At 38.9% G+C, this 22,514-nt stretch overlaps 1 protein-coding gene across 16 annotated transcripts in view; it reads left to right on the forward strand.

The window, feature by feature from the left end:
- The window catches only part of CLOCK (clock circadian regulator), a 144,371-nt gene that overhangs the window by 34,296 nt on the left and 87,561 nt on the right, over positions 1-22,514 (forward strand). For 2 of the 16 annotated variants that reach the window (XM_064285783.1, XM_064285779.1), the window contains exons 3-4: positions 9,697-9,785; positions 11,557-11,585. The exons of 13 other annotated variants lie outside the window; for them this stretch is intronic. The gene's annotated coding sequence lies outside the window, so the exon portion shown is untranslated. The remainder of the gene's footprint in view (positions 1-9,696; positions 9,786-11,556; positions 11,586-22,514) is intronic. One more of the 16 variants, XM_064285780.1, reaches the window with a different exon arrangement.

A 22,514-nucleotide genomic window follows, 5' to 3' on the forward strand; every position in this document is an offset into this window, starting at 1 on the left:
ATTGCATATGGCTGCTAACTGAAAGGTTAGAGGTTCAAGTCCATCCAGAGGCGCCTTGGAAAGGCCTGGTGACCTACTTCTGAAAAATCAGCCATTGAAAACTCTAAGGAGCACAGTTCAACTGTGATGCACATGGGGTCACCATGAAGCAACTAGTTTTTTAGCATTTTCAAAAGACTGTTGTTGGTTGTTAGCCGCTGTTCAGTTGGCCCCTGACTCATAGCGATCCCATGCACAACACAGCCAGATGCTGCCTGGCCCGGTGCCATCTCCATGATCAGTTCTAGGTTGGACCTTTGTGATCCGTATAGTTTTCATTGGCTGATTTTTAGAAGTAGATTTCCAGGCTTTTCTTCCTAGAATGTCTTAGCCTGGGAGCGTAGTCTGTCCAGCATCGGGGTAGCAAGAAAACCTCCACTGTCAGACAGGTGGTGGCTGCTAATGAGGTGCATTGGCTGGGAACCGAACCTGGGTCTGTCTCATGGGAAGCGAGACTTCTACTACCAAGCAAACAAACAAATAAACAAAAAAACCAAACCCGTTTCCATCAAGTTGATTCTGACTCATGGTGCCCCTGTGTGTTACAGAGTGGTGGTGGTGGTGGTGGGGGGAACAAAAACATATGTATATACTCATGTTAAAGCATATATTTGAAACTCTGGATTAGTAAGATATCGATGCCTACCTAGCTGTGTCACCCAGCTTCTTAGTTATGTGTGTTTATGTTCTGAAGGAAATAGATCAGAGATCTTCATATCCTCTATATCAGTAGCTGAACTTAACCCAGTTTATGTGCCTTGCTAGATTTGCTCATCCCAATCTGCCATCTGCACAGTGAAGAAGCCCCACCACTGTAGCTGCTAGTGTCTCATCTTCTACCACTGCTGGCTACCGTGGCTGCTTCTAGGGTAAAGGTCAACCTCCACATGGCTTCCATCAAAATTGCCTTGGCATGTGGGGCTTCACTGGCACCACAGAGCTCTGGTTTTTCCTACTACTTCCAAACTCAGATAAAGCACCAGACCATGGGCTGTGGGACCTAACTTCCAGTGGGGCTGCCACATGTATCAAAATATGGAATTACAGGAAAATTAACACTGCAGTGGGTAAACTTTAATCAGTGAGTGACTTAAAACAGGAAGGAGCCAGCAGATAAATTCTCTGCCTTTTTCTACCCTCCCCTGCACCCCAATACTGTGCTCCAAGGCACAGTATTTCCATAGGTCTTGTCTGGAGACATCGAATGTAACTGAGAAATTCTCTGAGATTTCTCGTGAAGCTGTAGGCAGGACGATAACACAATACCGTTTATATGTTTCACCTCCCGTTTCACTTCCTTTTACGTTTAATCTTGCTGCTCTGAGATGGCCAACCTCTCCTAGTAAAGCATTAGCTCCTCCTAGTAAAGCGTCAGAAACCCTGGTGGCATAGTGGTTAAGTGCTAGGGCTGCTAACCAAGAGGTCGGCAGTTCAAATCCACCAGACGCTCCTTGAAAACTCTATGGGGCAGTTCTGCTCTGTTCTATAGGGTCACTATGAGTTGGAATTGACTCGACACAGTGGGTTTGGTTTTGGTTTTTTTAGTAAAGCCTCAGGTTTTGTTTTCTAGGGGACTTTAGGCTGAGACAATTGGTACCAGAAAAGCAGATCTTTAGAACGGAATTTTTGCAGTCGAATTGCCCACCAATCCAGTCTGCACAAAGCGAACCTATTAAAAAAAACAAAAACCAAACCCATTGCTTTTGACTGATTCTGACTCAGCACTCTGTGAGACACAGTAGAACTGCCTCATAGGGTTTCGAAGACTATAATCTTTACAGAAGCAGACTGCCACATCCTTCTCCCATGGAATTGCTCATGGATTTGAACTACCTACCTTTGTGTTAGCAGTTGAGCACTTTAACCACTGTGACACCAGGGCTTCTTTAGGGAACCTATATATATATATATATATATATATTTTTTATTGTTGGTAGTAAATGGAGTGGTGGTGACCCCTGGATGTAGTGGCATCACCCATCCAGAGCTTTCATCTGTAATTAATTAGACTCATAGTGACCCTGTAGGACAGAGTAGAACTGCTCCGTAGGGTTTCCAAGGCTGTAAATCTTTACAGAAGCAAAATGCGACATCTTTCTCCCATGGAGTGGCTGGTGGGTTCATACTGACAACCTTTCAGTTAGCTTGCATTAGCAATAGAGCGCCCAAACACTGTACCACCAGGGCTTCTTATCCAATGCAAGATGTAGAGACAAAAAACCAAAAAGACAAAACACAAATGCCTTACTTGATAATTGTGGAGGCATCGATACATTTAAGCATTGTGGCATGAAGTGATTGCATTTGGTGGTTTGGGGAAAAAAGTGTTACATTTAAGACAGCTAATTGCCAGTAAGACACACTCTGGAAACTATGGGGCTTCTGTGACTGCAGTACAGGAGACCGTTATCCTGTTGCCTCAGGGAGGCTGGGTTTAAAATTGACCTTGGAAAGATGAGAAGGCGGGAAGGGACAGGAACTGGACAAATGGAACCCGGAAACCCAGGCGGGAAAGGGAAAGGGGGAGAGTGCTGATACAGTAGCGGGAATTGCAACCAATGTCACGAAACAATTTGTGTATAAATTTTTTGATGAGAAACCAATTTTCTCTGTAAACTTTTACGTAAAGCACAATAAAGAAAAAAAAGCGAGGCAATGCGTATAAAGCTTATAATGTAGAGTAACTGCTCAGTTAAAAAAAAAAATTGACCTTGGATCTGATTGTTAGGATATCCTGACAGAATTGTGGAGACTGAATGTTCAGCCTTGACAGATCTCCTGTGTCTAAGTTAGGACCTTATTACAGTCAGGTCTCAACACAGCCCACGAGGGGAATTACAAGTCCTGCTCAGGGAAGAACTAGCCTGTATGCAAAAAGAATTGTAGGGCTCGACTAATAAGTACCAGAAGAGCCAGGGGAATAGGCATGGGAGTGAATCTGAAAAGGTCTTGGAGGGTTGGGGGCAGAATATATGGTTGGATAGAGGGATATTCATTAAAACAGGGTTTCTCACCAATGACCTGGGATTCAGTTCTTCAGAGGCATCTGGAACTGATTTTTATGGCTTACTGGCATAGTTCTTTGAAGCCTGGGCACGATGAATGCCTATAGTCAACGTTTTAAGCAAAAGAAATAGTATAATTGAAAAAAGAAGAAATATTCCGAATTCCTCTTAGGAATTAAAGCTCTGTGGGACTTCACAAATAGGGTAATTGTGGCCCACCAAGGTTTTGCCATCCTGCTGGGCTTGAAATGAGCCATGCCAGAGGCAGGGAGAGAGAGAATCCCACCACCAAAAAGGAAGAACAGCTGGGAGGGGAGAGTGCATCCTTTGGATTTCTGCTCTGAGAAACTCCTGGAACTAGGAGACAGAGAGCGAGAGAGACAGGGAGAGCTTGAGAAGCCACGCCAAAAAAACGATGGCAGTAGACTGCATGGTGGGCTGAACAAGAAAGCTGAGTATCTTTGGGCAGGATTCTTGTTGGTGGAGTAGAGTGCTTCTGGGCACTTACTGGCAGAGCCTAAAGAGCTTTGCAACACTTGCTGGAGCAGGGCAGAGGCTGAGGGCCAGAGAGGCGTGCCTACAAGTACATCTGGGAAGAGGCTGTCCCACTGGAAGAACTGTATCCTGAGCATTCCAGAAACTGAATTGTAATCTGTTACTTCCCAAATAAACCCCATAATCGTGAGTATTGTCTGTGAATTCTGTGTGGCCGTTGTAATGAATTATCGAACCTAGCAGAGAAGTAGTGAGTGCCATGGAAGACACAGTTGATGTCAGAATTGGTAAAGATGGTGGAGAGAGGAGGCATGTCTGACCTCCACTTCATAGGAGTCAGCCTTGGGCTGTTGATCTTGATTTTCCTTCCCCCTGGTGAAGTTAGAGGAGGTCAGACAATGCCCCCATACCATTTTTACAGATAGGAATTGCATTAAACCTATATTTTTATTTCTTTCGTTAGTGTTTTGTAAAAGTGTTCAGCATACAAGTCCTGTGCATGTTTGTTAGATGTATTTCACTTTTTAAGCAATTATAAATGGTATTGTATTTTTAGTTTTGACTCCCATGCATTTGTTGCTAATATATAGAAATGCAGTTGATTTTGTATATTGACTTCACGTACTGGGATGTTGCTGAATCTCACTTATTCTAGGGGTTTTTTGTTTTATTTTAGGTTTTTTTAGATCTACTAAGACCATTATGGCATCTGCAAATAAGGATGTTTTTATTTCTTTTTTCTGTTTTGTGTCCCTTTTATTTGTGCTTCTTGCTTTATTTCACTGGCTAGCACTTTGTTGAATAGCAGTGGTGAGAGTGGACATCTTTGCCTTATTTTCCAGTCTTGGGGAAAGCATTCAGTATTTCATCATTATGTACAATCTTAGCTGTAATTTTTTTTGTAGGTGTTCTTTATCTAGTTGAGGAAGTTTCCCTTTGTTCCTAGTTTTCTGAGAATTTTTGTCATGAATAGTTGTTGAATTTTGTTAAATGTTTTTTGCATCACTTGATACGATTTTTCTTCTTTAGCCTGTTAATGTGGTAGGATTATATTGATGATTTTTTAATATTGACCCTGCCTTGCTTCTCAACTCGATGGCAGCAGGTTAGCGGGTTTGCTTCTCTAGAATAACCCTATTTGATCGTATATTATTTTTATATATGTATATATTGCCAAATTCTATTTGCTATTTTGTGTCTATGTTTGTGAGGGATATTGATTTTTAGTTTTGGGTTTTTTTTTTTTTTGTCTTTATCTGATGTGCTGCCAGGTAATACTGGAAGTGTTCACTTTTCTATTTTCTGGAAGAAACTGTGTAAAATTCATGCTATTTCTTCTTTAAATGTTTGATAAAATTCTTCAGTGAAACCATCTGAATCTGGAGATTTCTTTTTTGGGAGTTTTAAAATCTCAAATTCATTTTCCTTAATGGTTACGGAGCTATTCAAGTGATGTATTTTATATTGGGTCAGCAGAAATAGTTTGTGTTTTTCATCTAAGATGCCTAATTTATGTGTGTATAGTTCATGTTGTTGTTAGTTGCCTTGGAGTTGATTCTGACTCATGGTCACCCCAGGCGTGCAGAGTAGAGTTGCTCCATAGCATTTTCAAAGGCTGTGACCTTTTGGAAGCAGGTCACTAGGCCGGCCTTCCAAGGTGCCTATGGGTGGGTTTGAGCCTCCAGCCTTTCAATTAGTAGTCAAGCGCTTTTAACCATTTATGCTGCTCTGGGATGCCTGTAGTTTGTTTATGGGATTCCTTTATTGTTATTTTGGTATCTGCAGGGTCTGTGCGGGGTCTGTAGTGATAGTTTCTGTTTTCCTTTCTTTCAGCCTGCCTATATTGGTATATTTGAAGTGAGTTTCTTGTAAACAGAATATGTTGTTGTTAGGTGCCATCGAGTTGGTTCCAGCTCACAGCAAACCTATGTATAAAAGAATGAAGCACCGCCCAGTCTTGTGCCATCCGCACAATCATTGTTATGCTTGTGCCCATTGTTGCTGCCATTGTGTCAGTCCATCTTATCAAGGGTCTTTCTCTTTTTCACTTGTCCTCTACCAAGCATGATGTCCTTCTCCAGGAACTGATCCCTCCTGATAACATGTCCAAAGTATGTGAGACGTAGTCTTGCCATCCTTGCTTCTAAGGAATATTCTGGTTGTACTTCTTCCAAAACAGATTTGTTCTTTCGGCAGCCCATGGTATATTCAATTATTTGCCAGCACCACAATTCAAAGGTGTCAGTTCTTCTTTGGTCTTCCTTATTCATCTCTGTCTTCTAATTGGTATATTTAGACCATTTACATTTAATGTAGTTACTAACATGTTAGGGCTTAAGTCTTCTATTTTATCTTTTGTTTTCTGTTTGTTCTCTCTGTTTATTGTCTATTTTCGTTTTCTTGCCTTTCCGTGGGCAGTTTTTAAGATTGTATCCTGATTTGTCTATAATGTTTTATGTGTATCTCTTTGAATAGCATTTTCATGGTGCTTCTAGGTATTACATTATTTATAACTTATGACAGTTCAGTGGTGTTTTTTACCATCTTACCAGTTTGAAGTGTAGAAAATTTACTTCCTTTTAAGTGCTTTTACTCATCCCCATTTCTGATATAATTGCCTTCAATGTTTTCTCTACATGAATTGCCTTCAACATCATATTATAATTTTTCTTTCAACCATCAGAAAATAATATGGAAAAATTAAGAGGTGAAGGGAAGTCTGTTGTTTTTACCTACATTTTTACCCTGTGTTGTTCTCCCTGATGTTTCATTCTTCCTTTATAGTTTTCTTTCTGTTTCAAGAACTTCCTTCAGCGGTGTTTTCAGGATAATTCTGCTGGCAACAGATTCTCTACTAAGAGAATACATGATTTCCTGTTCATTTCTGAAGAATATTTTGTCTGGATACAGGGTTCTTGGATTGACAGTATTTTTTTTTTCCAACCCCTGAAAAATGGCTACGCCCCTTTTTTCTGGTCTTCATAGTTTTTGATGGGAAATCCACCATCATTTGAATTGTTTTCTCTTAATATGTAAGCTATCATTTTTCTTTTGCTGCTTTCAAGATTTTCTCTTTGTCTTTAGTTTTCAGAAGTTTAAATATGATATGCCTTGGCATGGATTTCTTTGGGCTTATCCTGTTTTGGGTTTTCTCACATTCTTGAATATGTAGGTTTATGGCTTTGGCCAAATTTGGGGAATTTTTTCCCATTTTGTTTCTTCAAGAACTTTTTCAACCCCACTGTATTTCTCCTATCATTGTATGAGATGAACGTTACATCTTCTGTTACAGTGCCATAGGTCTCTGTGGCTCTGTTCACTTTTGTTTAGCCTATTTTCTCTTTTTTGTTTGGATTGGATAATTTCTGTTGTTCTCTCATCTTCAGGTTCAGTGAATTTTCTTTTACTCCTCCATTTTCATGTTGAACCCATCCATTGAGTTTTGTTTTTGAGTTATTTGTGTTTTTAAGTTCTAAAATTTCCATCTGATTCTTCTTTATATCTTCTATTTCTTTGCTGAGACTTTCTCTTCTGAAATTTTCTAAATTTTTATTTGTTTCAGTCATGTTTGTAATTGCTTGTTGAAGCATTGTTACAGTGGCTGCTTTGAAATCCTTGTCAGGTAATTCTAACACGTCATCTTGGTGTTGGCATCTGTTGCTTGTTTTTTCTCATTCAAATTGTGATTTTCTTGGTTCTTGGTATGATTAGTAACTTTCCATGGCAACTTGGATATTTTGAGTATTATGAGACTCTGAATCTTATTTAAATATTCTATTTTGGCAGACCTCCTCTGACGTTATTCAGGCAGGGCAAGTAGAACAGGGGAGCGCTACCTTGTTTCTGCCTGGTGGGGCTGAAGTCCAGGTTTCTTACTCAGCCTCTGTTGTCATGGGGGGCGGAGAAACTTTCCATTACTCCTGGGCAGAGTTGGTGTTCCAGCTCTCCAGTCAGCCTTCTACTGATACAACCCTGCCTGGGAAGGACAGCAGTGCCTTATTGCTATTCCTCACGTGGAATTCACTAAAACTGCAGGGCCATGGCCTCGTTATCTCTGGGTCTTTGTAAATGTTTTGAGTCTCCACTAGGGCTATCCTAGTAGAGAGAGGGTGGGGTACCTCTTTACTGTCAGTTGGGGTTGAAGTCCAGGCTCTCCACTGACACTGTGATGATGGGGGAGGGGAGAGGCCTGGTTACCATCTAGTGGGGATGAATATCCCTGATCTCCACTGGCCTTCTCTAACACCACCCTAGCGTAGGGATTGGGTGCTCTTTGCTACAGCCTGGTGAGGGTCTAGACTTCCCATTTGGCCTTTGCTGGTGCGATTGGGAATGGGAATATGGCCACAGTTTTTCCTGTGGTGTTTGACCAGAGTAGAATGGTTATTTTCTAAAAAGTTCTCTGTATGGCTGAGTTGCCTCTTTCCTCATCCTTTGACTATAAAGCGGAGGCTTTTCATGGGATTTGTGTATGTGTGTGGTAAAGTGTATATAACATAAAATTTGCCATTTTAACTATTTTCACATGTACAATTCAATGGCATTAACTATATTCACAAGGTGCAATCATCGCCAGCTCTTTTTTAAAGAATAGAACTGTTCACTAAAAAAGAAGAAAAAAATTAATCCTGCAAAGCCTTTTGTTTTTGTTAATTGATATTTAAAATAGTACTTTTCAAATAGAAGGGTGATTAAAATGTTTTTAATATTGGGGAAGTAAGTGGTGACATTTCTGATAATTTTTATATTAACTGTTAATAAAAGAAAATCAATGGCCGTGAGGAGACAGTGGTGGCTCAGTGGTAGAATTTTTGCCTTCCATGCGGGAGACCCAAGTTGGATTCCCAGCCAGTGTCCCTCATGTGCAGCCACCACCCCGTCTGTCGCTAGAGGCTTGCCTGTTGATGTGATGCTGAGCAGGTTTTGGCAGTGTTTCCAGACTAACATGGACTAGAAAGAAAGGCCTGGTGATCTAATTCCAAAAATCAGTCAACAAAAACCCTGTGGATCACAACAGGTCTGATCCGGAACTGACCATGGGTATGGCACAGGGTTAGTTAGCATTTCATTCCAGTGTGCACGGGGTCACTATGAGTCAGGGACTAACTCAATGGCGGTAATGGCCGTGATTGCACTATTTCATTAGAATCTAATTTAAATGAAAATAGAATAATAAAAGTACCTACATAATAGGTATATTGTGAGGATTAAATTAGTTAATACATGTAAAGCACTTAGAACAGGGCTTCATACATAGTGAGTGCTTGGTAATGATTGGCTAGTAATTGAGGATGATGCTGAGACTGACTTCTTCCTCATCATTCTGCAGTCTGGGCACTTGATGGTTAGTTGATCAATCCATCTATCCATAGGGAAGTTAGCTAGTGGCCATAGGAAGTTCTCTCTCAAGCCCTTGCAAAAGCCCCCCTGAAAAGATCATTCCCTACAGGGACTTTGTCTTGGCTTCCTTCCCAACAGTGCTCCTCTCAGACCTTTGAGGCTGGGCACTGAGGAGACCTTCAGAATGGCTAGTATATTTCAATCAAGTGGTGAAGGTGCGAAATGGGCTTGGCCTTTTAGCCTTGTGTGACTTAGGGAAAATTGTTCCACCTCTTGCTTTCCTCCCTTGTCCATCTCATCTCCAGGGATGACCTTCTCATCCCCTTTCTCTGAGCAGCCACGCTGGACTTCTTTCATTCACATACAAATGCCGTATCCTGTCCTATGTCTGGGCCTTTGGGCATGCATTCCCTCTGGATGAGACATGGTCTTTTTCTCCTTTTCTCCTCACTTTATTCGGCCAGTTTATACTCGTGCTTACATTAAATGATCCTCCTTTAGGAGGCCTTTCCTAACCAACTCTCACCGAACTGATTTGTATTTCTATCATGCTTTCCCTTTGCACTGATATGGTCCTTCAAGCCCTCCATCACATTTGGAGTTGCCCAGTACACTGTGAAGTTGCACATCCTCAGAGGGGATGATGGTGTCTGACACTTTCATTTCTGCATTTCTAATTCATGACACATAGGAGTCCCCCAATATATACTGTATACGTGAAGTGGAAAAAAATGTTGGAGGTAATGTTACTGAGAATTTGGTTAATATTATTTTCACAGCTACTTACGTTTTACAGAATTTTTATTTTTCTGTAAAGTTGCTGAAACTCAGAAGCTGAGTCTGTCACTTTGTAAGATGCCTTTGGAAAATTACTACAATTCCTCTGTGATGAATCTTTAGAACTTGGTGAGTTTGACTAGTTACCTTTAAACTTCATTTTAATCTCAGAGGTATGTCATCTGTTTGGGGATGGGAGACATAATTATGAGTGGGGTGAGATTTGCAGTCTCCGGGCAAGGAGCAGAAGAAGGCAAGGAATTATAAAAATATTTGGGGCATGATCTACACCTCCCTTGGTAGCTTTTATTTATCCTTAGAGTTTTCATTCTTACGAGTAATGAAAAAATTAACCATTGGTAAAGATAATGGAAACCCAGATGTATTTTCTTTTTAGAAAGTCTTAAAACTTCTGTTACTGCTCAAAAGTAAGAATTAGAACCTTTGTCTTTTTCTGAGATAAGGAAAAAGATTTGAAAATGCCTGAAAATTGGAACAAGAATTATTTTCTGTCAGATTTTAGGCTTAGAGATAATGTTGAAAGAAGGGCGAGCCACCTACTGCAGCTTCAGCTGACAGGCAGTTCTCTCCATCAGGGATCAGCACACTACCAAATCCAGCCTGCTGCTGCCTTTTGTATGACTCACGAGCTGAGAGTGGAATTAACCTGTTTTAAATTGTTGAAAAAATTCTCAAAAGAATACTATTTTGTGACACATGAAAGTTACATGAAATTCAAATTTGAGTATCTATAAATGAAGTTTTATTGGACCAGCCACTCTTTCTTGTTTACGTATTGTACATAGGTGCTTTCAAGCCATATTGGCAGAGTTAAGTAGTTGCAAACAGGGATTTTAAGGCCCACAAAGCCAAAAATATTTACTGCGTGGCCCTTTACAGAATAAGTTAGCAGACCCCTGTTGTGCATGGTCGGAGAGCTATTTGTAGACTGAGCATGAAGGCTTAAGATGTGAATGAGGGAGGAATAGAGAGAGAGGTGACAATTGGTGCCAACTCTTAGTGACTTCTACTTTTTTCTGTCCTGGAAAGTGTAACTCATGTTCTAATTACACTAACTTGTGTTGCTGTTTTAAAGTGAAAGTAAATTAAGGAATTGTTTCTCCTATTTTTTTTTTTCCTAAATTAAATGTCTGTGGAGCTATATAGAAAGGAAATTAGTATGATACTATCAGTTTTTCAAGTTTTAATGTTATCATGGTATTTTAAGACTTTAAAAGATTTTTCTAATATATGGGAATTACCTTTTATTTTTTTTGAGTGAAAGTACTTATACATTATCTGGAACTAGTTGATGACTGACTCAGAGGAACAAAGCTAGTATGTTGAGGATGAAGGTACATGGTCCCTTCTGGAGTCAGTGGATAGGACAGGAAGCTGTTGTTAAGAATCTCTTCTACAACCAGCTTAGCTTCCAGTGAGACAGAGGCAGGTTAAGTGCCGTATTAGGAAATAAAAGAGCAAGATTTTAGTACCTACCTGTCTTGCCCATTTAGAGCACTTACTGGTTATGTGACTTTGGGGACATTTACCACTCGAGTCCTAGTTACTTTGTTTGCAAAATAGGCAAAAAATAATACCTTTCTTGTCTAAAAGCAGGAGTTTTAAGGTTTGCTAAATATTAAGTTTCCTAAGAGTGCGTACCATGCCTGCTTTGTTCACTGTTGGATCCCCAACAGCTAGCCTAGGCACATAAAAAAAAATAGTACATAGTAAATGTCTTTTGAGTAAAAGAACATGCTAGCTTCAATATCTCTTATACTTGTGTGTGATCACAGTAATTGGAGTTTCTTTAAAGGCATACTTGTTGGGATTGTGTGTTTTTTGTTAACTGTAGGAGAGAATTTTCACTAAGAATTTTCTCTGATTCTGTTCTTTACAGAGAACCATCAAATCATTGCCTGGACTTGTGTAAGTTGATTGTATATTGTTGTTTTTTGAGATCTTAAGAGACAAGATAAACCACTAATCTAAGAATTGTTGTTAGCTGCCATTGAGTTGGTCCCCTACTCATGGTGACCTCATGTACGGTAGAAAGAAATGCTGCCCTGTCCTGTACCATCCCCATGATCAGTTGCATATTGGACCGTTGTGATCCATAGGATTTCCACTGGCTGATTTTCAGAAGTAGATCCCCAAGCCTTTCTTCCTAGCCCATCTTAGTGTAGAGGCTCCTGTGCTTGGAATGTGAGAATTCTAACTCTGAACTACCACTGCCCTCCCCTGCGCTTAGTTTTTCTTATTGTTAACACCTTACTTTAGTATGATACATTTGTCACAATTCATGAACCAATCTTGATATATTATTATTAACTGAAGTCCATAGTTTACATTAGGGTTCACTCTTTGTATTGTACAGTCCTATGGGGTTTGACAAATACATAATGTAATGTGTGTGCCATTACAGTATCATGCACAATAGTTTCACTGCCCTAAAAAATGCCCTGTACCCCACCTATTCATCTTTCCTCTCCTCTTCTGGACCCCTGACAATGACTAATCTTTTCATTGTGTATGTTTTTGCCTTTTCTAGAATGTCATATAGTTGGAATTATATAACATGTAGCCTTTTTAGACTGACTTCTTTCATTTAGCAATACACATTTAAGGCTCCTACATGTCTTTTCATGGCTTCATTGCTCATTTCTTTTTATCACTGAATAATACTTCATCCAACGTAGGCTATACTACAATTTGTTTATGCATTCACTTGTTGAAGGACGTCTTGGTTACTTGCAAATTTTGGCAGTTATGAATAAAGCTGCTATAAACATTTATGTGCAGGTTTTTATGTAGACTCATTAACTTTTTTTCTGATTATGGTAAAAATGTAAATAGCAAACTATTTTCCAGTTCAACAGTTTTTACATGTACAATTCAGTAACATTGATAACGTTCATGTTGTTGTTATGCACCATTACCATTTTTCTTTTCCAAGTTTTGCCACCACCATTAAAAGAAACTCAGTGCCCCCTAAGCAGTAGTTTCCTCTTGCCCACTTCCTCCCACCCCTGATGACCACTAACAAGCATTGGTCTTTATATTTGCCCGTTTAGTGGAATCATTCAATATTTGTCCTTTTGTGACTGACTGACTGACTTCACTCAGCATAATGTTTCCAAGGTTCGTCCGTGTTGTAGCATGTATCAGGACTTCATTTCTCTTTATGGCTAATATTCTATTGTATGTATATACCATATTTTGTTTATCCATTCACCTATTGAAGGATATTGAGGTTATTTACATGTTTTGGCTATTGTAAATAGTGCTGTAATGAACATTGGTGTACAGGTTTCTATTTCCATCTCTGCTTTCAGTTCTTTTGGGTATATACCTCGGATTGGGATTGCTGGGTCTTATGGTAGTTCTGTGTTTAGCCTTTTGAGGAACCACCTCTTCCGTTTTGCATTCTCACCAGCAAATGATGAGGATTCTAATTTCTCCACATCCTCACCAACACCTTTTATTTTCTGTCTTGTTTTATCATACTCATTCTGTTGAGGTTGATTGGTGTCTCATTGTGGTTTTGATTTGGTTCAGTGGTAGAATTCTCGCCTTTTGTGCGGGAGACCTGGGTTCGATTCCCAGCCAATGCACCTTATGCACAGATGCCACCTGTCTGTCAGTGGAGGCTTGTGTGTTGCTAGGATACTGAATAAGTTTCAGTGGAACTTCCAGCCTAAGACAGACTAAGAAGAAAGGCTTGGTAATTTACTTCTAGAAATCAGCTAATGAAGACCCTATGGATCACAACAGTTCAGTCTGAACTTGTCATGGGGATGGTGAAGGACCAGGCAGCATTTGTGTCATTGTACATGAGATTGCCATGAGTTGGGACCAACTCAAAGACAAATGACAACAGCTCACTAATGACGTTGAACATCTTTTCATGTGCTTGTTGGCCAATTCTGTATTCTCTTTGGTGAAATGCCTTTTCAAGTCCTCTAGCCCATTTTTTGATTGGGCTGTTTGTATTTTTGTTGTTCTTGTTAAAAAGTAGGTCCCGAAGCAGTGCCCTTTTGTTGTCTTCTAAGAATTTTATGGTTTTAGTTCACACCTTTAGGCCCTTGATGCATTTTGAATTATATTTTGTACGTTTCATACGTTTGCATGTGGAAATCCAGCTTTCTCAGCACCGTCTATTAGAGTCTCGTCTTTCCCCATTGAATGGGCTTAACACCCTTGTCAAAAATCAGTTGACCACAGATATATGTATGGGTTTATTTCTGAACTCTCAATTCTGTTCTCTTGGTCTGTTTTTCTGCCACTCTATTAGTACCTGACTGTTTTGATTACTCTAGCTTTATAGTATGTTTTGAAATAAGGAAATGTGAGCCCTCCCACTTTATTCTTTTCCAAGATTGCTTTGGCTATTTGGGGCCCCTTGCTGTTTCATATAAATTTGAGCATTGTTTTTTTCATTTCTTTGAAGAAGGTTTTTGAAATTTTGGCAGAGATTTCATTGAATTTATAGATTGCCATGGGTTTTATGGGTTATGGGTAGTATTGGCATCTTAACAATATTAAACCTTCTAATCCATGAACATTAAATACTCTTTCATTTATTTAGGTCTTTAATTTCTTTTAGTTATGTTTCATAGTTTTCAGTATACAGTTCTTTCACTTTCTTTGTTAAATGTGTTCTTTGGTACTTTATTCTTTTAGAAGCTATGGTAAGTGGAATTCTTGCCTCAATCTTCTTTTCATCTTACTTATTGCTGATATATAGAAACCCAGCTGATGTTTGTTGTTGACTTTGTACCCTGCTACTTTGCTGAATTCACTTATTAGCTCCAATAGCTTTCTTGTGGAATCTTTGGGATTTTCTATATATAGGATCATGTCATTTGTGAAAAGGGGTGTTTCTATTTCCTTCTTCATGATTTAGATACCTTATATTTCTTTTTCTTGCCTAATTCCTCTGGCTGGGACTTCCAGTACAATGTTGAATAGCAGTGGTGTGAGTGGGCATCCTTGTTTTATTCTTGATCTTCATGGGAAAACTTTCAGCCTTTTTTCGTTGAGTATGATGTAAGCTGTGGGCTTTTCATGACTGCTTTTTTTTCACGTTGAGGATTTCCCCTTCTATTCCTAACTTGTGAAGTGTTTTTATCATGAAGGGTATTGAATTTTGTCAAAATTCTTCTCTGCATTGATCGGGGTGATCTTGCAGTTCTTTTTCTTTGGCCTGTTAATGTGATGTATTACATTGACTGATTTTCTGATGTAGACCACTCATGCATTTCTGGGATAAATCTCACTTAATCACGATACGTAATCCCCTTAATATGTTTTTCAGATCAGTTTGCTAGTCTTTTGTTAATAATTTTTACATTTGAATTCATAAGGGATATTGTTCTGTAGTTTTCTTGTGTCTTTTGTCTGGCTTTGGTATTAGGGTAATGCTTGTCTCATAGAATGAGTTGGGAAGTGTTTCTCCTCTTCTGTATTTTGGAAAAGTTTAAGTAGGATTAGAGTCATTTCTTCTATAAATGTTTGGTAGAATTCCCCAGTAAAGCTATCTGGTCCAGGACATTTTTTGTTGTTGTTGGAAGGTTTTTGATTACTGATTCAGTCTCTTCACTTGTTGTGGATCTGTTGAGATGTTTTATTTCTTCTTGAGTCAGTGTAGGTAGTTTATTTTTAGGAATTTGTGTATTTCACCTAAATTATCTAATTTGTTGGTGGACAGTTGTTCATACTCTTTGCTTATGACCTTTTTTTTCTGTAAGGTTGGTGAGTAAAATGTTCCCACTTTTGTTTCTAATTTTAGATGTTTGGAAACCCTATGTGGCAGTTCTACTCCATTCTGTAGGGTCGCTATGAGTTGGAATTGACTTGAGGGCAGTGAGTTTTGGTTTGGTACTCTGTAACATAAATTTATACTTACTTTTTATGCGTTTGTCATTATAAAGCATAAAGGACATAGTAACTATTTAGCAACCAAAAATACCTTAAATCTGGCCCTTATACTTGCCAAGAAATTACCTTTAATGGAGTGTTTTTTTTTTAAATCTCTGTATTGGGTTACTGTCTAATGTTCTTTCTTTGCCATCTAAAGGACTTCCTTTAGCATTTCTTAGGGCTGGTCTAGTGGTAACAGATTTCCTCAGCTTTTATTTGAGAATGTCTTAATTTTGACCTTATTTTTGAGTGACAGTTTTGTCAGATATAGTATTTTTGGTTGACAGTTTTTTTTTTTTTTTTTTAGTGCTTTAATTATGCCATCCCACTGCCTTCTTGCCTGCATGGTTTCTGAGGAGAAATTGGCATTTAATCTTATTGCACATCCCTTGTATGTGATAATTCGCTTGCCTAACTGCTTCAAAATTCTCTCTTTATACTTGTTTTTCAAGAGTTTGATTATAACACGTCCTGGTGTGGCTCTCTTTGCATTTATCCTACTTGGGATTCGCTGAGCTTACTGGATGTGTAGATTCATATCTTTGATCAGGTTTGGGAAGTTTTGGGCCTTTACTTTTTCTAATTTTCTTTCTGCCTCTTTCTCTCTTTTCCTTTTAGAACTCCATAATGAGTATACTAATCTGCTTGATGGTGTCTCACAGGTCCCTTAGGCTTTGTTTACTTTTCCTTATTCTTTTTTATTTTTGCTCCTCAGACTCACTAATTTCAGTTCACCTATTTTCAAGTTCACTGATTCTTCTGTCAATTCAAGTCTGCTGTTGAACCCCTCTAGGAAATTTTTTTGTTTCTGTTATTATATTTTTTAGCTGCAGTGTTTTTGTTTGGTTCTTTTTTAAAAAAAATTTCTGTGTCTTAAATTTTTCTTTTATTCTTGTATTGTTTTATTTCTTTTTCCATGTTTTCCTTTAACTCTGTGAGCATATGTAGTACTGTTGCTTTGATGTTCTTGTCTTATAGGTCCATTATCTGTCCTTCCTCCAGGACAGTTTCTGTTACTTTATTTTGACCTCTTGCATGGGCCATCTTTTTCTGTTTCTTGACGTCTTCTGATTTTTCGATTAAACTGGGACACTTAAAACTATTATTCTGTGGTGACTCTGGAGATTAGCTTCTTCCCATTCCCTAGGGTTTACTTTTCTTCTTGTTACTGTTTTAAGTTATTGAATATTATAGTTCTCTACTTCAACATCAATCTCCCCATCATTGTGACCACTTCACTACTGGTCTCCCTTCTTGGGGGCATCACCTATCGCTGATTCACCTCTAGGCTCCTTGAGTGGAAGTGCAGGCTGTTCAGCTCCTTTACCAGACCCTCTGCCTTAGAGTGCCTGTTGTGTCCACTTCACCACTAGGCTCCAGATTGGGAATGCTGACTTTGCATGTCTGCCACCAGAGTCCCCACCTAGGAGCAGTAGCTGTTATAGATTCACAAGACTCTCTCCTGGAAGTACCAGCTGGGGAGCTACAGTCCCTAGGCTCCCCACACAGGAATGTTGTGTACCTCCAGCCTCAGACTCCCACCCCGGACACAGTAGCTGTTGGAGATTCACCATATAACTTCCTGCCTGGGAGCATGGGTGTGGACCTCCAGCCTCAAACTTCCACCTGGGAGTGGCTGCTGTTACAGACTTACTATGAGACTCCCTTTCTGGGAGTGCCAGCTGTGCAGTTCTAGGCCCAGACTCTCCTCCTAGAATTGACACCTGTTATAGGTTCACCATCAGACTCCTTGGCCAGGAGTACCTGCTGTAGCGGTTTCACTGTTAGGCTCCCTGCCTGGGGGTGCTCACTGTGCTGCTCCAACATGTAAGATTCCCCTGCCCAAGAGCACCATCTGTAGCTGTTTCACTGATAGGCTCCCTGCCTGGTAGTGCTGGCTGTACCACTGAAACTCAAGACTCCCTACCTGCTAGCCCACACTCTCCTGGTTTTTTGACTATGCTTCTCACTGCCCGGGGCGGGGAGTGGGGGTATTGTCTTGGGCCTTGCCTCCACCCCAAGACAACCATACTTAGCCAGGGAGGGGGTTGGAGCTCAGATGTGTGGAAAACTACTGCTCTCTCTTTTTCTTGATTCAGTGTTCACTTTGGTCCTCCAACCCTTTAATTGGTATCCAGAGTTCAGAGATGGTCAGTTTCACCCATTTTTGTTTGATTTTTCCTGGATTTGTTTTGGGGGGATAAGAACACAAAACTGCTTATGCTGCCATCTTGCTTTGCCTCCCCCCCTGCTTTGATTTAACTTTTTTTTTCTTTTTTTCTTTCAACGCTAGAGATTCCTTAATTCTGTGTATGAATTCACAAAAGCCTTACCTCACTAATAAGCTACACATGCACACGGTGCAGATCCAAAGAAACATAGCAGAAGCTTGAAGAACTGAACTATGATAAACCGCTGCTCAAATCCCAGACTTTCCACTGAGCGATACATGCAGAGGACAAACCTAAATGGCGTAGTAAAGGCTTTGAAAAGTGCATTTATGTTGGAACCACCACCCACAGAAGGCAAGATGGAACTTGCAGTCTGAACTTAAGGAAAAAAATTAAAATTCTCCAGAGGATGTTACTAGAACTCAGGGTCTAGATATAGTCAGATTAGTAGACATAGCACCTTTAGTTCTAATATTGTTATAACAGTGGTTCTCAACCAGGGGCAGTTTTGCCCTGCAGGGGACGATTGGCAATGCCTGGACACATTTTTGTTTGCCACAACATGGAGGATGGTTGATGCTGGCCTCTATCCCACAATGCAAAGGACCACCTCTAACGATACTGAATTATCTAGTCCAAAATGTCAGTAGTGCCAAGGCTGAGAAATCCTGCCTTATAATATTGACTCTCTTGATTCAACATTCCCATTTAACCTTTAAGTTACAGGTATGAATCATATTATCAGTATTAATTTAAATTTGACCATATATTTTTCTAGATTTACTATTCACTCTGTTTTTCATAGTCTTCATCTTGTCTCTTGAGATCTTTATTCTCATTTAACTCTCTCTTAATTAAAAAATTTCTTCAAATACAGGCAGACCCTAGGTTATGAATGTCACACTTGCTGATAACTGCTACTTCCCATTTAATGTTAACGTAAATTTGCCCTCACTTCGAAAGGACTGAACCATCCCCTAATCAAAACAAATTCTTCATCACAATCGCTTCCACTTGCTGCTTGTGCAGCTTTTAAATCATCGAAAAGGCTTCAGCTTTTTCTTGCACTTTTAGTTTTTAAAGTAAGGCTAAATAAGAACCTATACCCCTTTTCCGACTTATCTACAAATTTGACTTAAAGACACAGTTAGGAACGGATCTCATTTGCACCTGGGGACTGCCTGTATACTATTTGGACGGTAGGTATTCTTTCTAAGCTCTTGCATGATTAGAAAGTAATTTCCTTTTACCTGGATATAGGAGCCTTGGATTATAAGATTCCCATCAAATCCTGTGTCTTCTGTCTCAAAGGACTATCTCTATTCTGTAATGTTTGAGTCCATGTTACATCCTGTGAAATCTGGTCGCAGGCCTTCTGGCTGGTGAATTAATGTGCAATCTGCACAGTGTCCTTTACCCTGTAATTATTTCTGCCTTGTGTTCTACGAAGAAGATGTGTCTGTGCATTTTGAGCCCATCTCCCTTGCTGCTCCACAGATTGAAGCATTTCGTGTTCTGAGATAATGTCTTTTCAGGTGATGGATCAAGAAATCAGTGTCAGTGCATTAAAAAAAGAACCAGTCACCTAAGGGCCACATATGTCCATTTATATTTACTTATTTGAAAGTTTTAAAAGTAGGAATAGAGAAGTATCTGGAAAAGGATAGCAGATATATATATATATATATATATATATATATATATATATTATGTTGCAAAATCTTACCATTTAAAGGGAGTAAGTTTTATTCTAAGTACAAATTTAGATATACTGATTATTTTAGTGAAGAAATGCTTTATGATACTTGTTTCCTGAATAATCTTTGATTCAGGATGCATCTAATTGTATTTGAACTAGTTTTCAGATGGTTTTGAACTTGCGTGGCCTACTTGGCTGCACAAAAGCAACCTGGCAGTTTACCCAAGTTTTAATAGGTCAAAACAACTGTCTTTTTTATGAAGTGATTACACTGCAAAAAATTAGAGGAATACTTGTGGCCTTGAAACCTGATATATTTCTAGGACCATTTTAAGTGGATCCATGGCCTCATTGATAAAGTATAATATGTGAAAATATTTTCATTATATATATATTTTTATTTTCTTCTCTGTTTAAACTGTTTCTCCAACTCTTATAATAGTGGTCTTATACAATATTTGTCCTTTTGCAACTGCCTAATTTCACTCAGCATAATGTCTTCCAGATTTCTCCATGCTATGAAATGTTTCATGGATTCATCATTGTTCTTTATCAATGCACAGTATTCCATTGTGTGAATGTACCATAATGTATTTATCCATTCATCCACTGATGGGCACCTTGGTTACTTCCAACTTTTTGCTGTTGTAAACAGTGGTGCAGTGAACATGGGTGTGCATGTATCTGTTTGTGTAAAGGCTCTTATTTCTCTAGGATATATTCCGAGGAGTGGGATTGCTGGATCATATGGTAGTTCTATTTTTAGTTTTTTAAGGAAGCAGCAAATTGATTTCCAAAGTGGTTGTAACATTTTCCATTCCCACCAGCAGTGTATAAGTGTTCCAGTCTCTCCACAACCTCTCCAGCATTTATTCTTTTGTGTTTTTTGGATTAATGCCAATCTTGTTGGAGTGAGATGGAATCTCATTGTAGTTTTGATTTGCATTTCTCTAATAGCTAATGATCATGAGCATTTCCTCATGTATTTGTTTGCAGCCTGAATGCTTTCTTTAGTGAAGTACCTGTTCATACCCTTTGCCCGTTCTTTAATTCGGTTGTCCTTTTGTAGTTGAGTTTTTGCAATATCATGTAGGTTTAGAGATCAGGTGCTGGTTGGAAACGTCATATCTAAAAATTTTTTCCCAGTCTGTAGGTAGTCTTTTTACTCTTTGGTGAAGTCTTTGGATGAGCATAGGTGTTTGATTTTTAGGAGCTCCCAGTTATCTGGTTTCTTTCCTGCATTTTTAGTAATGTTTTGTATACTCTTTATGCCATGTATTAGGGCTACTAGTGTTGTCCCTATTTTTTCTTCCATGATCTTTATTGTTTTAGATTTTATATTTAGGTTTTTTAATCCATTTTGAGTTAGTTTTTCTGCAAGGTGTGAGGTATGGGTCTTATTTTTTTTTTTACAGATGGATATCCCTTTATGCCAGTACCATTTGTTAAAAAAGACTGTCTTTTCCCCCAATTAACTGACTTTGGGCCTTTGTCAAATATCAGCTGCTCGTATGTGGGTGGATTTATGTCTGGATTCTCAATTCTGTTCCGTTGGTCTATGTATCTGTTGTACCAGTACCAGGCAGCTTTGACTACTGTGGCGGTATGATATGTTCTAAAATCAGGTAGAGTGAGGCCTCCCACTTTGTTCTTCTTTTTCAGTAATGCTTTACTTATCCGGAGTCTCTTGCCCTTCCATATGAAGTTAATTTGTTTCTCCATCTCATTAAAAAATGTCATTGGAATTTGGATCAGAATTGTATCTGTAGATGGCTTTTGGTAGAATAGACGTTTTTACAATGTTAAGTCTTCCTACCCATAAGCAAGGTATGTTTTTGCACTTATGTAGGTTTCTTTTGGTTTCTTGCAGTAGTGTCTTATAGTTTTCTTTGTATAGGTCTTTTACATCTCTGGTAAGATTTATTCCTAAGTATTTTATCTTCTTGGGGGCTACTGTAAATGGTATTGATTTGGCGACCTCCTCCTCAGTGTTCTTTTTGTTGGTGTAGAGGAATCCAATTGAATTTTGTATGTTTATCTTGTATCTTGATGGCTCCGCTGAACTTTTCTGTTGGTTTCAGTAGCTCCCTTGAGAATTCTTTAGGGTTTTCTGTGTATAAGATCATGTCATCTGCAAATAGAGATACTTTTACTTCTTCCTTACCAACCTGGATGCCCTTTATTTCTTTATCTAGCCTAATTGCTCTGGCTAGTACCTCCAGCACAATGTTCAATAAGAGTGATGTTAAAGGGCATCCTTGTCTGGTTCCTGTTCTCAGGGGGAATGTTTTCAGAATCTCACAATTTAGGATGATGTTGGCTGTTGTCTTTGTATAAATGTCCTTTATTATGTTGAGGAGTTTCCCTTCTATTCCTATTTTGCTGAGAGTTTTTATTGTGAATGGGTATTGAACTTTGTCGAATGCTTTTTCCGCATCAATTGATAAAATCATGTGGTTCTTGTCTTTTGTTTTATTTATATGATAGATTACATTAATTGTTTTTCTAATGTTGAACCATCCCTTCATACCTAGTATGAATCCCACTTGGTCATGGTGAATTATTTTTTTGATATGTTGTTGAATTCTATTGGCTAGAATTTTGTTAAGGATTTTTGCATCTAAGTTCATGAGGGATATAGGTCTGTAATTTTCTTTTTTTTGTGGTATCTTTACCTGGTTTGGGTATCAGAGATACGCTAGCTTCATAGAATGAGTTTGGGAATATTCCGTCCTTTTCTTTGCTCTGAAATACCTTTAGTAGTAGTGGTGTTAACTCTTCTCTGAAAGTTTGGTAGAACTCTGTAGTAAAGCCGTCTGGACCAGCACCTTTTTTTGTTGGGAGTTTTTTAATTACCTTTTCAACCTCTTCTTTTGTTATGGGTCTATTTAGTTGTTCTACCTCTGTTTGTGTTAGTTTAGGTAGGTAGTGTATTTCTAGAAATTCATCGATTCTAGGTTTTCAAATTTGATAGAGTACAATTTTTCATGGTAATCTGATATGATTTTTTAAATTTCAGTTGGGTGTGTTGTAATATCACCCATCTCATTTCTCATTCAGGTTATT

This window comes from Loxodonta africana, chromosome 5 (genome assembly GCF_030014295.1).
Source record: "Loxodonta africana isolate mLoxAfr1 chromosome 5, mLoxAfr1.hap2, whole genome shotgun sequence".
NCBI classification, from domain to species: Eukaryota; Metazoa; Chordata; class Mammalia; order Proboscidea; family Elephantidae; genus Loxodonta; species Loxodonta africana.